General features: G+C 37.9%; 1 pseudogene; it reads right to left on the minus strand.

Annotated features, from left to right (window-relative positions):
• Positions 1–1,302: 1,302 nt before the first annotated feature.
• LOC125405273 (small ribosomal subunit protein uS17 pseudogene) lies at positions 1,303–1,769 on the minus strand (annotated as a pseudogene).
• Between the last annotated feature and the right edge of the window lie 9,057 nt (positions 1,770–10,826).

A 10,826-nucleotide genomic window follows, 5' to 3' on the forward strand; every position in this document is an offset into this window, starting at 1 on the left:
TTAACATATTTAGAAATCTAGTATGACATGTACCATACTTTCACTATATCTAGGTAGTTGGCCACCTCTGCATTTCAGATAGATAGCTATTGGCTAGTCACACATCTATCATATACATCTACCAACTCCACGTAATAAGAAAGACATTTATTTATTATACAAAATGAATGTATCTTATAAAATTGAAATCTGTTACGCCCGTTATAAAATATAATGATTGTTTTCATTCCAGCAACTGGTTAAACGTTTAAAAACCTATTGCTTTGGATTGAACTTCAGTTTACTAATCGAGGGAGCTAACTTTTACCCAGCGATATTTGAATAGATAGGCTGGCAAAGCCAGTGACTGCTCATCACAGGTGATAAAAGTTAAAGATAAAGAAAAGCCAATGAATTGCTTTTTACTGCAGGAGACATTTTTGCTTTATATTCCAACAAAGAGTTGAAATGCCATAAGCGGCTGATGACTGCATTGCTAAACACTTATTTTTATCACAACAGAATGCTAGTGTCAGTGCTTGATTACAACAAGCAATACAACTGCATGAATTTGGACTGCAAGGCAAGCAGGCTTTTATATTCATTAGAAAAGTTATTGATTCTGGAAGGTTCCCACTAACAAAACTACACTATTTTCTCAGGCCTGTTATATGGACACAGACAGCTTATTTGATCAATGGTATTGAACATAAGGAAAAGCATTCATTGCTTCTAATCTCCTCCTGTCTAGACTGTGCACAGCTACTGGCAGAAACATGAAGAATACATGCAGGTCCTATGCTGGGCAGTGCCAGTACTGTCATCCACAATAGATATGCCTTCTTGGGTTTCATAGGGCTTACATACAAAGTTTGTTAATTAAATTACATTTTTCTGATAAAACATATTAGAAATAAACTCACATGAATCTAAAGTTTTAAAATAATGTGGTTACATATGTAAAAAACACACTAGGCTATTATTTTGCTATAAATTGCCTTCCTTTAGCACAATCACCCATCAATGACATAAGTTATTTCCGCTAAAGACTGCTTGACTCCTATTCAAATCAGTGTCTTGTTTGTTAAAGAAAAAATCCCCATAGTTTCTGCAAAGTCATTTAATTCTAATCAAGAATATATTTTTTAATTGTTTCGTGGAAAGAAATTCTCGTAAGCTTAACAAAGCAAGATGAAAATCTTAGTTACTTAAATTTTGTTTTGAGACAGGATCTTACTGTGTAGCTGTGGCCATCCTGGAACTCCAAATGTAGAACAGGCTGAGCTGCCTTTGCCTCCTAAGTGATTGAATTAGAGGTGCACACTACCTAGCCTTAGTGACTTTGAGCACATTTGAAGCGCACCGTCTTGCTCAGCGGCCTGCACCCTCCCACAGTGACAATGTCGCCAATCTGTACATTCCTGAAACTGGGGGACAGGTGCACAGACATGTTCTTGTGGCGTTTCTCAAAGCGTTTGTACTTTCGGATGTAATGACGATAGTTCCGGCGGATGACAATGGTCCTCTGCATCTTCATCTTGGTCACGACACGGACAGGATCCGACCTCGGATGGAGACGTTACCAGTGAATGGACATTTCTTGTCAATGCAGGTGCCCTCGATGGTCTCCTTGGGCGTTTTGAAGCCTAGACCAAGGTTTTTGTAGTACCGAGGGAGTTTTTTCTTGCCAGTTTCTCCAAGCAGAACATGCTTCTTGTTTTGGAAGATTGTGGGCTGCTTTTGATAAGCACGCTCGGTCTGAATGTCCGCCATCTTCCCGGCAGCCTGAGGAAAAGACAGGTGGGCTAACTCCCGCGTTTCCTTCTTCACTACGCGAGGTCTGCAGCCTAATTATTTTTTACAAGATTGATACAACTTTTATTTATTTCTCTAATTATTGAAAACTTCAATTAGTTCTTTGAGAATGTTTAAAATGCTTTTTGACCCCCTCTCTGAGATCTCTGCAAATCTACCTCTCCTTCCTCACCCACATTTTGTCTTGTTTGAACCCATCTAGAACAATTTGTGTTGCTCAAATATTCTGGAATATGTGGCTTTCCAAAGGAGTATGATCAGCTTCCCAGGCACTGCACTCTTAGAGAAAACAGTTTCTCTCTCCCCACAGCCAACAATTGCCCATAGCACCATGGCTGGGGGTAGAGTTTTATGCTCAACTTCTGTCCCCATGCTAGAATTTTGTCTGATCTAGGCTTGCAGTAGTCTTGTACACGCGGTCACAACTGCTATGGATGTGTACGTGCAGTTGCTCTTCTGTTCATTCCTGCTGGTATATTAGTGCCACTCTTGCGCCTGTGGGAGTATCTTGCGCCTGTGGGAGTTTCTTGCCATTCTCATCATTGTTGTGTTCGCCAAGCTTTACACTGGAAAGGACTATTGCCTTCTTTCCTGCATTAGAAGCTTGCATAGTTTTCACTGCTATGAAAATTAGTTCTCAGCTTAGTTCCCCCAAGTCCTGTGTCTCAAGTGTGTGGTATCTTCAGCAATAGAGACTTACCTTCACGTTGTGAGTGGCAATGAAAGCAACAACAATAATGTATATTGTCTTGGGAGTCTTGGGGACTCCCTTGACCAACAACTCAAAAAGTGATTTCTCCTGATTTGTACTGGGAATTTTGTTCGTCTATGGTTCTTGAATGGAGCATTATTGCCCCAAGTTGTGTAACTTCATTTTAAAATACTTATGTAACACAGATACACTTTATATACTATACGTAATTTTAGATAAACAAGAGATAATGAATCCCTGGGATGTTCTTCAAACACCCTTAGTGTTATTTACTTCTTTATGCCCCTCTACCTTTGTATTGCCTTGCTCTTCTCCCCAATGAGCAACCCCTCTGAATTTTTCCCTTCATAGCACTTGTGTGCTTCTAATATCTGCTCAAAAACTGCTTTCTCACTTCCACTATGGCCCCTTTTTACTCTCCTGGTAAACCAGCATGGTTTGTGAGTGCATTCTACATACCCACAGGTAAGTGTCGTTCTCAAGGCACATACACAAAAAAATCTTATTTCTTATCAGACTACACAGAGATTCAGAACTGGTTAAATTGTGGAGAAAAACTAAGTATAAGATGCTCGGCCCCCATTGATACACCTACAATATAATATCTCTACACCTAAGGTTAAGGGAACATCAGAGGAGTAGGAAGAAAGATCTGAATGTTTGTTGTGAAATAGTGTTTTCTATTTATGACAGGGAAACTGTACCCAGGAAATCTCAAAAATATGGTTGCCTAAGACATGTGCATCAATGACAGCAGCAGTTGAAATGCCTCCACGATTGAGGGAAAATCTCACAAAGCCCCACCCTGTATAAAGTACCATACACAGGTAATGATGGCTTCTGAGAAAAGACAAATCAGTCTTCTTCAGACATAAACTCCACAATATGTTATTAAATCTTAATTGGTTAGCCCCAATCACATATGCATACAACTAACACTAAATACATATATATGACTATAATATAATTGCAAATATAGATATAATGATACATTTAAATGATTATACACATAAATTATATGTAACAATAATCAAGAAAAGAAAAAATCATGAATTTGAGAGGGAGTGAACTTGGGAGAAGTTTGAGGTGGGAACGGTGGGAATAATGTCAATAAAATACTCATGTATGAAATTTTCAAGGAACAGCTAAATAAAAATAGAGGTATACAAGTTGTAAATTAAAGTCATTTAATACCTTCCTCCTCAAATTCAATGTTTTTAGATAGCTTTATTTTCCATCACCCCTTTTAGAGCATGCATATAAATGTCATGCTTTGAAATTGTAGATGAGTTTTCACAACCCACAAATTAAACAGTGTTAATTATATTCCACAAAGTTTTAGCCTCCTGTCTCCTCTGTCTACCCTCATGTTTCAGATCTTAGCGGGCCCATTTCCTTCATTTAGAAACACACCTTTCAGGAGTTCTTTTACGGAGTGGCAATATTTAGAAGCAGACTCATCTGCCTGCTCATTTATTGTTATTTTGTCCCCATTCTTCAAAGATATTTTAGCTCTATAAACAATTCTAGTTTGACTATTATTTTGGCTAAGCATCATGAGCACATTCCACCATATTTTTGCTTTGTTCATTTATTTTTATGGGTAAGCCAGCTGTCATTTTAAATACACCTTAGTAGGATCTGTGCCTGTTTACATAGGTTCCTGTGAGCATTACAGGCTTTAAGTCTACTCCATATTATAATTTGGGGTTTGGGAATTGAGGTCTGCATAAAAACAGTGGATTCAGGCTTCAAGCCAAGGGCAGACTACTAAACATTCAATTAGCAGGGGCAATGTTTATATTTTTCTTCTACTGTCATCCATGTTAAGAATACATCTATGTATTTTTTTCCATTTTCTGGGTTTTGGCTTTTTGAAAATGGTCTCAGATCAACGGTAGTCTACAGAGTTCTGGGTGTGTTTTGCAGGTATTAGTGGGCCATTGCCCATCTCCTGTACTTATCTCTTAGCCATTTAAACTCGATTCATTTTCATGTAGGTTTGTCCGTTATAGTTACACATGCCTTTGTCAGACCTCACTGAACATTCTTGTTTTATAAACTCCGGAGTTATGTAGACTTTCTGGTTGGGTCATATTTTCAGAAATAAAAATATACCACAAGATTTTTCATGCATTTCAGTTCGTTAAGTCTGTGGGCAAAATATTGACATGTAAGCATGAGTGGTTAGGTACCAAAGCCATGTTGTCATTCAGGGCCTCACAGCATCAATTATGTGGTTAAAGAAAGATAAAAAGAGATTTCAGAATTACAGTATCTTCATACTCATTCCTTGTATATCTCTGGGGGCAAACAGATAATCCAGTATTTTAAGAACTTTTTATCTACCAGAAAAATTGAAATACTGAATGCATTCATATGGGAAAAAAATAACTCAACTTTTCCTGGACTTTCAGAAAAAATCCTTTTATTCACATTTGACTGAAATTTTCTTAACCTTTTCTATGAAACATATATCACAAAGGGCAGGTATGATGCAACGATAATCATATTTTCTGAGGCTGAGAAAGGCTGCTGAATTGTTTTAGCTAGTTAAGGTGCAAACACATCAAAGACTCTTGTTTCACATCTGTACTGTGTTCCGCGTCATTCTCTCATTAATAATTTCTGTTGGGCTTGTCCAATCACCATTGTGCACTCACTTGATCATGGGGAGGAATGTGTCTACATCAGCATCTCACTGGGTGCCTTATAGGATTATTTGTAGAAGTGGTCTCACTAAGGAAGCCATATACCATCGACCTGATACCATCCATGGTTATTATACATGTGCTGAAGGAATGCCATGTGGAAATGATCCACAGTTTTCAAGATCATGTGCTACCACCAGTAACATTATTATAATTGCAACAATAGTGCTTTATTCTGAAGCACTTTGAGAAGTTCTCTACACACTTTATCCTTCTTGAAGCCCAGGTATTTCACTCTTAAAACATAAAGTTTGATGACCAAAAATAATGATTTATTCAAACACACTAGGGAAAAGTTGCCTAATAAGACTGCATTCTAAGTCATCTATTGCAACTTGATTGTTTTTCTTTGTAATTTTATGTTGCTTTAGTTGATTTTCTGTGAAACTGATCTTGGAGACCAGGATAAAGCAAAATAGGGCAAAAAATTCTTTCTACAATCCTAAAACCAAGTAGATTCTAAGACACTTTGTCTAAATGAGTCAAGCCAAATAAAAACATACTTCTATCTAGACATTGAATGAACTAGATAAAAGATACTTTTGTGCCTTTAATGAGGAGTATCAGCCATCCACAAGGCCAGTGATATAATATTTATTGTTTCTTTTAGTTCTATTGTTTAGTGATCAATGGTCCTGTGAAATAGCTGTCATAGTGCTTTATTTATATAAGAGAATACAGATCACAAAAATTAAGCAACTACTGAGAACTATGTAAAAAATAATTGTCTCAGGCAGAATAAAAACCAACATAAGCTTAATTTCTTTATTCCTAACTTTTTCACATTGTATTTATGACTTATTTTTAAAACCTACGTGTGTCTCACTGGACTCAGATGAAAGTTATTACTATTGATGTGCCAACCAGACAGTTTCAAACTGCCCTCTAAGTTGTTATCGCTCTACCCATTGATTAGTTCAGCTCTCGACCTCGTCAGAGACGTTCCTTTGTGTGGTGGACAGTGGTCAACCCCAAAACTCACAGCTGGCCAAAGGGTAGAGAATAAATGAGCACTCAGCCACAAAAATCCACATTACCAAGGTTCAGAAACCACAGTGGAAGAGGGGGCAGGAAGATTCTAAGACTCAGGGCTTAGGAAGAACAGGAATGAAACAGTATCTTTTGGAACTGAAAAGACTGCCATATTTAGGAATTCACTACCTCTGGGTAGAAGATCTGCATGTGATCAAATGACTCAATAAGTCTCCTAAGAAATGAGAAGTCTTTCTGGAGCCTCTATCCCTAACTGAGGAATTATGGAAGTTGATGATTTCTAGGGAAGGGAGAGTCAGTTTTCTTTAAGGACATGGCTCCAGTCCAGTAGTACATAATCAACCCATTTTGGCTTGATCTAAACACATGGCCTTTGAATGCCAGACAAGAAGATGGAGGTGGACAATAGAAAGAGTTGCACATGTCATACTCAGCTGGACTGCTAAGAGAGCTGAGAACTCTGGAGTAAGAGAAGCTTCCAGAAGTTGGGATTGAGTTTTGTCTGTTTCCAACAAGAAAAATGTGTCTCTAGTCCTATAGCAAGACAAACCTCAGTTTTGCCAATGACCGGAAGAAGGCTGGAAACAGATTCTCCCCAGATCCCTGAAAGAGCTTGGGCCAGGTGACAGCTGGATTTATACCTCCTGTGACCCTAAACAGAGAACCAATGGAGTCAGGCTATGCTCCAGTTTGTATCCCATAGAAACCGGCAAACAACTGGGTAGGGTTTTAATATATTATAGTAGAATAAAAAGCTATTCTCTACACTTTGACCAAATGTGAGCTTTTGGGTTAACCACTGCCCAGAGCATAAAGGAACATCTCTGATGAGGTCTGAGGACTGAGCTATTCAGTGGGTAGAGTGATAACAATTTTGAGAACAGTTTGTAACTATGCCTGGTTGGCAGAACAATAGTAATAATTTTACATCGGAGTATATTTGCCTGTATATCCATCACTTAGGAGGTTGAGGCAGGGTTGTGAGTTCAAGACCAGCTTAGGCTATACCATATTCTATTAGTAATAAATTGCAAATTATTTTTCTATTTTTCCTAATTGGTTTATTATCACCATGACAACACACACATGTGCACACACATTTTCATGCACACTCACACATATATTTGCAAGTGCATGCATATCATGTCAGAGCTACTCTGTAATTCATACAGTTCTAACTGGTCCCTGCCATTCTCATTTACTTTGGACTAGCTTCTTTAATGGTTACTTTAGCTCCCCACTCCTGACTCCTATATTTCCCTTGTTTAATTTATCTCTTTCTTCCTTTTATCATTTTTTTGTACTTGTATGACAAAGTTCTCTACACAGATACTCAATACATATTTTTATTCATCGGGAAGTCAAGATAAGATAACATCTGGTACTATGTGTTTTCATATTTTGTTTTTGCTGCATTCTAACCTTAAAATGCTCCTTAGATGCTTCAGTAGAATTGTTGAAGGACTGCAGAATCCTACTGGGCTAGAAAAAGCTTAGCTTCAGAAAATTTGAATTGTTACCATATTTGTTTTTAATTAGTTTTAATGTTTTTAGATATTTTGCTAGTGTCCAGAGCTTTTATTAAAAATCAACATTAGCAACTTTTAATCAGTTTTATAAATTATAGTTAATATAAAAGATTGTAATGCCTCAGTATGTTTGCACAAAATTGAAAACTGAACTTCAGGCATTTTAGTGGGTGTTTAACTGACCTTGCTCAGTTTCTCATGGAGATGGGCCTCAATTTGCAAATGGTTTCTCAACTGTCTGATAAAACAAAAACGGTATGTATTCACATCTGAAGTGTATGTTCACACATTAAAAACTGTAATTCTGTATTTATTTATTTCCTTTTCTTGTGTCAAAATGCCCTAACACAAACCATTTAAGGGACAAAGGCTGTCCTGGCTCTTGGGATACAGTCCATCATGCTAAGAAAGCCTGGAGGCAGAAGCGTGAGCCAGTATCACACACAGTACTTTCCTCTTTCTCTTCTTTCCAGGACCTTAACCCACAGAAACAAGCCTGCTCACATTTAGGATTTGTCCCTCCTTATTTAACCTAATCAAGCCAATCCCTTATACCATCCCTAGAAGCTAAGCAAATCTAGATAATATCTCCCAGGTGTGTCTGGAGAATTGTTTACTAGGTGATTCCGTGTCCTCTAAACTTGATAACCAATACTGCTGGCCACGACTTCAAACTTTGAATTTTGACAAGCGAGCCGCAAGTCTCAGAAAGCCATATAGACAAGGGTAGGTGACCATTCCTTGATAGTGCGTGGTCTATCTATAGGTTAGCCATATCAAATGCAGTTTTAGTGCCTAACATATTGTAGATTCATCAGGACACTGCCCTACTAAAAACTAAGGAACATCCATAAATGTAATCAACACTTCGAAGATCCAACCTGGACTCCGTTCTCCCTTTACCTCCTGAGATTAGATCGTCATGTCTCTGAATGACACTAAAGAAGCAGAAAGAGATTTGAAAATGAGGATTATCATAACTGTGATCCAGAAAACCTTGCCCACTGTCACTTTACAACATACCAGCTCATCTTTCAATAGGAAATATCTTTGTCTCATTAGGATTTGTTTATCAGGAGGTTAGTGGAAAGAGTCATAGGAAATGTGCTGCCATCAAATGATTGGTCAAAAAAAAAAAAACCTTACAAACATGTACATCTGCAGTCAGCACCATGCTCACACTGCTGCCAGGGGCTCTGTATTCTGTGTAGCCTGGTACCTCAAACAATTCATCTTTCATGAAGAAAAGACTTGTGAATAAATTAATTGACTTTTAGAGAATTTTATCAACTTGATATTTAGAGGATATTTTGAGTCTGGCATATTTTGACAACATATGATAGGTAGTAAAATTTTATGGACTATAAATAGAATCTAATTTATAGGCTGTTGACTTAAAGTGATGGCCATTATACTTTTTTTTAGAAAGAGTGACATCTTTGTTTGTGTAAAATAACTGGAATTTATTATACCTTCAATTTATGATTGAAGTCTTCTTTCTAAAAAAAATACTGTTATTCAAATCTTTTCTAAATTTAACTAGTTAGACTTATCATCAATTAATACATTGCAAATTACATTATTAAATTTAATTTTATAAAATAAAATACTTCAAAATCTAAACAAATCAGAGCTTTCATAACTACTTTTTTTCTCAAGAATCTATGGGCTGAAAAGGTAACCTACTAATCTGCCAAAAAGAACAATTTAAAACTGATTTGCAACATATGTATAGATTTTCTCTTTTTTTTTTTTGAAAAAGTAAAAGAACAGGTTTATTTGAGCAAAGCAATTCCTAGGCGAGTCCCCCAACCCCAGAAATCAAGGCCAGAGAAGTCACACACCTGAATTAAAGCAAGGAGCTTTTATACCCTGCAAGCTATAGGGCGATGACATGTCCTCCACAAGTTTGGTTTGTGCCCAAGAATGGTCAAAAGCTGACCACTTTAGGAGGGGTTTTGGGCTGCTGGCAACTTCAGGGGAGGAACTGCTGCAACGGCCCTTCAAAAAATGAATATGGTATGCACTCATTCGTAAGTGGATACTAGTCATAAACAAAGAACAATGAACTGATAATTCAGCATCTTAGAGAAACTAAGTAATAAGGTGAACCCAAAGAAAAACATATATAGACCTACCTGGAAATTGGAATCAGACAAAAATTTGGGAGCAGGGGGGCAGTGGGGATAGAGGAGAGGGGAGAAAGGGGCGGAGGGAATGGGATGGTCGAGATGGAGAAAGGACAGATATGAGATCAAAAAAAAATAAAAGATATATCTTGATTGAGGGAGCCATTATGGAGAAACCTGATTCTAGAAAAATGCCCAAGAACTCATAGGGATGAACCCAGCTGAGACCCTAAGCAATAGAGTAGAGGGCGTCAGAACTGACCTTACCCTGTAGTCAGATTGGTGATTATCCTAAATATCACCACAGAACTTTCGTCCAAACAGATGGGGAACAGAGGCAATGACCCACATCGGAGCACTGTACTGAGCTCCCAAGAGCCAGTTGAAGATTGCAGGGAGTGAGAGTATGAGCAAGGAATTCAGACCATGAGGGGGTCATCCACTGAGACAGTTTGTTTGAGCTAATGGGAGCTCACCAACTTCAATTGGACTGGGAGTGAACAGCATTGGAACAACCAAGTCCCTCTGAAGGGGGGTTGACAGCTGGGGCAGACTGAGGGGTCACTGATAGTGGCTCTGGAATGTGTCTCTACTTGCATATACAAGCTGTATGGGATCCTAGTCTCTTAGTATGTAAACCTTGTTCAATCTAGATGTAGTAGGGAGGGCCTTGAACTTTCCACAGGATTGGGTGCATGCACTCCCTTAGGGTTGGAGGAATGGGATGAGGGTCTGTGGAGGGAGAGGGAGGGGACTGAGAGGAGGGGAAGGAGTGGGAGTTTGGATTGGTATTTTTTTTAAGTAATAAAAAAGGAAAAAAGTATTTATACATTAAAAAATGTATAGGTTCTCAAGATTTGCTTTATCACCAAATAGTTCCTCTTTTATAAGACATTGGATTAACATTCACTTTGTTTCATGAAATTAATCCTTCATATATATTTTTTCCTCTTAGACA

This window comes from Myodes glareolus, chromosome 23 (genome assembly GCF_982192425.1).
Source record: "Myodes glareolus chromosome 23, mMyoGla1.1, whole genome shotgun sequence".
Taxonomy (NCBI): domain Eukaryota; kingdom Metazoa; phylum Chordata; class Mammalia; order Rodentia; family Cricetidae; genus Myodes; species Myodes glareolus.